Source organism: Callorhinus ursinus, unplaced genomic scaffold (genome assembly GCF_003265705.2).
Source record: "Callorhinus ursinus isolate GAN/ISIS: 27379988/994484 unplaced genomic scaffold, GSC_fseal_2.0 scaffold39, whole genome shotgun sequence".
Taxonomy (NCBI): Eukaryota; Metazoa; Chordata; class Mammalia; order Carnivora; family Otariidae; genus Callorhinus; species Callorhinus ursinus.
Window position 1 is genome coordinate 21,961,149 of NW_027397101.1, and position 6,027 is coordinate 21,967,175.

General features: G+C 40.7%; 1 pseudogene; it reads left to right on the top strand.

The window, feature by feature from the left end:
- Positions 1-1,497: 1,497 nt before the first annotated feature.
- LOC112836278 (PHD finger protein 11 pseudogene) lies at positions 1,498-3,195 on the top strand (annotated as a pseudogene).
- The last annotated feature ends 2,832 nt before the right edge of the window (positions 3,196-6,027 follow it).

Genomic DNA, 6,027 nt, shown 5'->3' on the forward strand with positions numbered 1-6,027 from the left:
ATCAAAACTACAATGAGATATCACTTCACAACTGTCAGAACGGCTACAATCAAAAACACAAGAAACACAAGTGTTGACAAGGATGTGGAGAAAAAGGAACACTCGTGCACTGTTGGTGGGAAAGCAAACTGGTGCAGCCACTCTGGAAAACAGTACAGAGGTTCCTCAAAAAGTGAAAAATAGAACTACGCTAAGATATGGTAATCACACTACTGGGTATTTACCCCCAAAACACAAAGATACTAATTCAAAAGGATACATGCACCCCTATGTTTATTGCAGCATTATTTACAACAGCTAAATTATGGAAGCAACCCAAGTGTCCATCAATAGATGAGTGAATAGAGAAGAGCAGTATATATATCACATACACACACACACACACACGCGCGCGCGCGCACACACACACACACACACACACACACTGGAATATTATTCAGCCATAAAAAAGAATAGAATCTTGCCATTTGCAACAACATGGATGGAGCTAGAGAGTATAATGCTAAGTGAAATAAGTCAGAGAAAGACAAATACCATATGATTTCACTCATATGTGGAATTTAAGAAACAAAACAAACAAGCAATGGAGGAAAAAATGAGAAAGAGAGAGAAACAAACCAAGAAACAGACTCTTAACCATGGAGAACAAACTGATGGTTACCAGAGGGGAGGTGGGGGGGGAGGGTATGAGTGAAACAGGTGACGGGGATTAAAGAGGACATTTATCATGATGCGCACTGAATAATGTATAGAATTGTTGAATCACTGTATTATATACCTGAAACTAATATAACTGTTAACTATTCTAGAATTAAAATTAAAAACTTAATTAAGAAAACAAAAAACAAAAACAAACAAAAATACAAAATGCTTTATAGTTCACACTTACAAATAAAAAAGAATTGTTGAATGTTATATTGTACACCTGAAACTAATACTACACTGTATGTTAATTATACTTGAACCGAAAAAGAAAAATTCACAATTGTATATAAAGTTCAAGTTCAGACGAAACCGATCTATGCTGTTGCAGGGGGGCGTTGAGTGGTGATCAGAAAGAGGTTACTCTAGGGCATGGGGGAAAGGGTACTTCCGGAGTTCTGTTGATGTTCAACATCTTAATCTGGGTGCTGGTTACACAGATCTGTTCAGTTTTTGTAATTCACTCAGCTGGAAACCTACTATTTGCTCTTCTCTATATGTGTACAATACTTTGATATAAAAATTTTAATTGACAATATTTAGAAAGAACAAGGAGAGGGTGGGGGTGGTTTTCTCAGCCAGTGAGTCCTAACCTTTTTAAATGTATGGCACAGAGAGACCTTGATAATATCTGAATGAGTATCAGGGTAAAAAAAAAAAAAGAGTTCAGTCAAGCCTGAAGAACTGGTCTAGGGGCTCCACTGCTCTGAGAGCTGAGACGATCAATTTCTTAGAATAGTCCCTTGTCGTCAAAAACTAATGATGTAGGCGCAGCCACCGAGCACCGCTGAGGTTGCAGCCATGGACCAAGTGTCGTCTTCCATAGCCAAGTCAGTCCAGGGAGCCAACCGGTCCAAGACCCAGGACGCCCAGGACCAGCTCCTCCACCCCACCAGTGTCTTTCAGGTTGCAGAAAAGATGGAAAAAAGGACATGTGCACTCTGCCCCAAAGACATCGAGTATAGTGTCCTATACTTTGCAAAATCAGAGAATATAGCTGCTCATGAAAATTGTTTGCTGTATTCTTCAGCACTTGTGGAATCTGAGGATCATGATCCACATAATCAAGACAGAAATTTTGATGTGGAATCAGTAAAGAAAGAAATCCACAGAGGACGGATGTTGAAATGTTCATTTTGTAGTAAAAAAGGAGCCACCGTGGGATGTGATTTAAAAGCCTGTAGCAAGACTTACCACTTCTGTGCCAAGAATGACCACGCAGTTCTACAAATTGATGGATCTCGAGGAATTTATAAAGTGTTTTGCAAACAACATGCTCCATTGAATGACGCTCATAATGATCCACTCCCAGGAACGTCTGGTACCTTCCATCCTCACTACAATCAGAGGGCCAAACAAGGACGTGGACTGAAAAGAAAAAGAGGAAGGAAGAAATGTCTCTCAAAAGACATTCATCCACCTGAAACGTTGACATTAGATAGATTCATAAAGGAAGAGGAAGGCAGACACACAGCTGTGAAGACTGGTTTGCTTAAGAAATGTAAGGGAGCAGGGCTTCTTAATGATTTATTTGAAGAAATATTAGACAAACTTCATTTGATTCAAGAAAGACTCATGGGTGACACTGCTTCTGATTCAGACCATGAAGAAATCGAGACTTTGCTTTTTGACTGTAAATTGTTTGAAGACACATTTGTAAATTTTCAAGCAGGAATACAGAAGAAAATCCATCAATGTGAAGAAAGGCAGAAGCAACTGAATGACGAGATTGGGGTACTTAAGGACTTAAACCAAACCATGCGCTCTCTTCAAGGAGATAGAGACATGATGTCAAGTTGTACTTCAGTATCTTCTGTGTCTTCTAAGGATTACCATTTCCTAAATCAGGAATGAGGCTCAGTTGCAAGCAGGCTACAAACTGAAGACCTGACCTGTGGAAGCCACACATCTTTAGAACTAGGCCTCTCCTGTCTCTCTGGACTTCAAGCTTCAATCCTCATCAACTCTTACCTGTTCTTGCTGATTGACATTTCATTTGATCCTGCCTCCCTCTTATTATCATCTCACTTCTCTCCAATAAAATGTTTCTCAGATTCTACTTGAGTAAATTGGATCACACCTCCCATCTCTCCCACCCTCTGCACTAAAAATCCTCTGGTAGCTTCATGCTGGTGCATTCCGCCCCCCCTTCCCCCACTCCAGTGATCTACATGGATTCCAGTAACACACAGGGTGCTCCTGGAAGTAAAGGCTCCCCAGGGCCTTTGCACATCTTGCTGTGAAGCCTTAACTGCTCTTTTACCTTTCTCTGCCTGTTCCTCCTGCAGTTCTCACTATACCGGTTCTACTACTCATTTCATCAGAGTACTTTTCCTTCCCATCACTTCCCAGTGTAACCCACTGTATCTTACATCATTCTGTTAGGGTACAAGCTGTCTGAGGGCAAAAACTCACTATTCCTGTGTTTTGCTATCAACACATTCCCAGCACCTAGCACGCTCAATAAATGTTAAATAAATGCAAAAAAAAAAACTAATGATGTAATATATGGTGATTAACATAACGATAAAAAATTTAAAAAAAAGAGTAGTCCCTTGTCGTCATTAGTAGTACATCATCCATGACTTTCCCTTCTAGCCAGACGGATCTGAGTGCATAGCCAAAAAGGACTGGAAGAGCATAGATTCAGACACTTAGACTTGCAGAAATACATCCTCCCTCCATATCCATTGACCCTCTCCAGCTGTGGCTTCCAAACCCAGTGTGGCCATTTTTGGCCGCTGCACAAGCATTAGAGACCCCATTTGTCTTCACAGTCCTACCCAGGTCTCACCATACAAATGCTTTCCAAATTGCTTTCTCCTGGAGAGTATCTGTTTCAAATTATTGTTCCCCAGATGTTTTGGGTTCTTGTTCTCCAATCTGAATCACATCTAGCTATTTCCTGCCCATATTCCTGATCTCGGTTGGCTTTTGGTATTGCCTTTCTATCTTCACTGGAACTTTCAACACCTCCCACTTTTGCATCCTCCAAGCATTTTGTTAAATCAATTATATCCATTTTTTCAGGGATCTCAAAGAAAACAGTCAGCTGGAAATTAGAAGCCCGAGATTTAGGGGCGCCTGGGTGGCTCAGTCGGTTAAGCATCTGCCTTCGGCTCAGGTCATGATCCCAGGGTCCTGGGATCGAGCCCCACATGGGGCTCCCTGCTCCGCGGGAAGCCTGCTTCTCCCTCTCCCACTCTCCCTGCTTGTGTTCCCTCTCTCGCTGTGTCTCTCTCTGTCAAATAAATAAATAAAATCTTTAAAAAAAAAAAAAAGAAGCCCCAGATTTATTTCCTGAGATGATGCTATGAGGCTTTAGGCAAACACTTTGCCTTCTCTAAAAGGGTATGGTCTGTGAATTGAGGTAACCCTTTTCCTAGATTCCCAATATAGGAGCATAGGAGTACCTGTAACATTGAGCCTGAGGTTCCAAAAGGTACTCAAAGAGAAAATTAATTCTAAACAAGGAAGCCACCACAGGCCACCATAATTAAAACCTACACCATCTCCAAATTGATTTACTCATTTGCTGTGATTGATTTTCACACCAAAATCTCTATGAATTTTACCTCTCATATTTGTCCATTCCAGTTACTGATGTCTCTGATTCAACCCTGGTAATAGAATTGTTTCCATGTCATTGATCTATAATTAGATTTTGCTATTCCATTCTATATTCCCTTGGATTCAAATGCTCCATCCAACTGTTCTGGCCCCATTAAACAAGTTGTTTTACCACCACCACAACACACACACTCACCTCCCCCTCACACACACACACGCCCTCAAGCTTGTGTTGGGAGCATTGCACACCACTCCAGAAGTGTCTGTACTCCATATTTAGAATGTCTTCAAGCCAGGGATTTTTAGACTTAGACTTTCTGGATCAGTCGAAAAAACAAATATAACAGGGGTCACTGTCACAAGATTGTTCCCTGGAGTTCTAACATCTTATGAAATCCTAGTTCTGATGCTGGACATGGCAAAATAACTTATTCAAGTTCATATGGGATTGGCTCAAGGAAAGGGGCGCATATCTTTTAGTACCCAGTTGTGTTAGTTTTCTATGCCATGTAATAAATTACCACATTCATCTCCCAGTTTCTGTAGTTCTGAAGTGAAGGCACAGCTTAACCGGATTCTCCACCACAGGATCTCATCAAGCTGAGGTCTGGCTGTTAGCCAGAGCTGAGTTCTCATCAGAGGCTCAAGTGGGGAAAGATCTACTTCTAAGTTCTCATGTTGTTGGCAGAATTCATCTATTTGCACTTGCAGGACTGAGGTCCCCATCCTGCTGGCTGCTGGCTATTGGCTATTCTCAACCCTGAGAGGCTGCTCAGAGTTCCTTGTCATGAGGCTCTTTCTGTGGGCCCTCTTATAATCTGATAGCTTACTTCTTCAAAGCCAACAATGGAAAGACATTGTTTTTTATTTCCAGTTTTACTGAGATATAATTGACATATAATATTGTATAAGTTTAAGGTGTACAACATGTTGATTTAATACACTTATATATTGCAAAATGATTGGCAGCATCATATTAGGTAACATCTCCATCCTGTCACACAATTAGCATTTCTTTTTTTATGGAAAGAACACTTAAGATCTACTCTCTTAGCAACTTTTAAATATATAATATAGTATTAGCTATAAAATGTTAGGTCCCAGAACTTCTTAATCAAGATTAACTGGAAGGAGAAACATTTTCTTTGCTAAAATAAAAATATACCATCCTGAGGATCTACGAGGCCTCCTCCATTCTGCTACCAAAAGCTGAATAACTGACCATATGACCCCTTTTTCTTGAAAGCTAGGAAACTGAGTTACTCAATGAAATTTGATAGACCCCAGAACATTCCCATTAATAGATGGTTTTGCAGACACATTGTTAATACGGATAGCAGAGAGTATGGAAAAGACCGTGTGCACTTGCTGGTGAAATGAACTAAGGGGAATATTTCTGGTAGCAGGTAGATACCCCCAGTGTGAAGCAGGTTTCCACTTAGATATAGGAACACACTGGAAAGCTACAATGAGGAGGTTTGTTACCTATGTCAGTGTTGGAACTGGACACTGACTTGAAGAGAAAAGAGTGAGACTTTTCAAGGAACTCACCTCGGACTGAAAACAACAACAACAACAACAACATTGTTTTGTTCTTCTTGAACCTCTTTGGCACTGCTTCTTTGAGGCTAGACCAATTTTGGAGATTTTAATAAAATTTCCTGGGTTGGATGGACTCAGACATTGGCTGTGTTAAGCTTCTCTTAATTGGGGGCGCCTGGGTGGCTCAGTCGTTAAGCATCTGCCTTCAGCTCA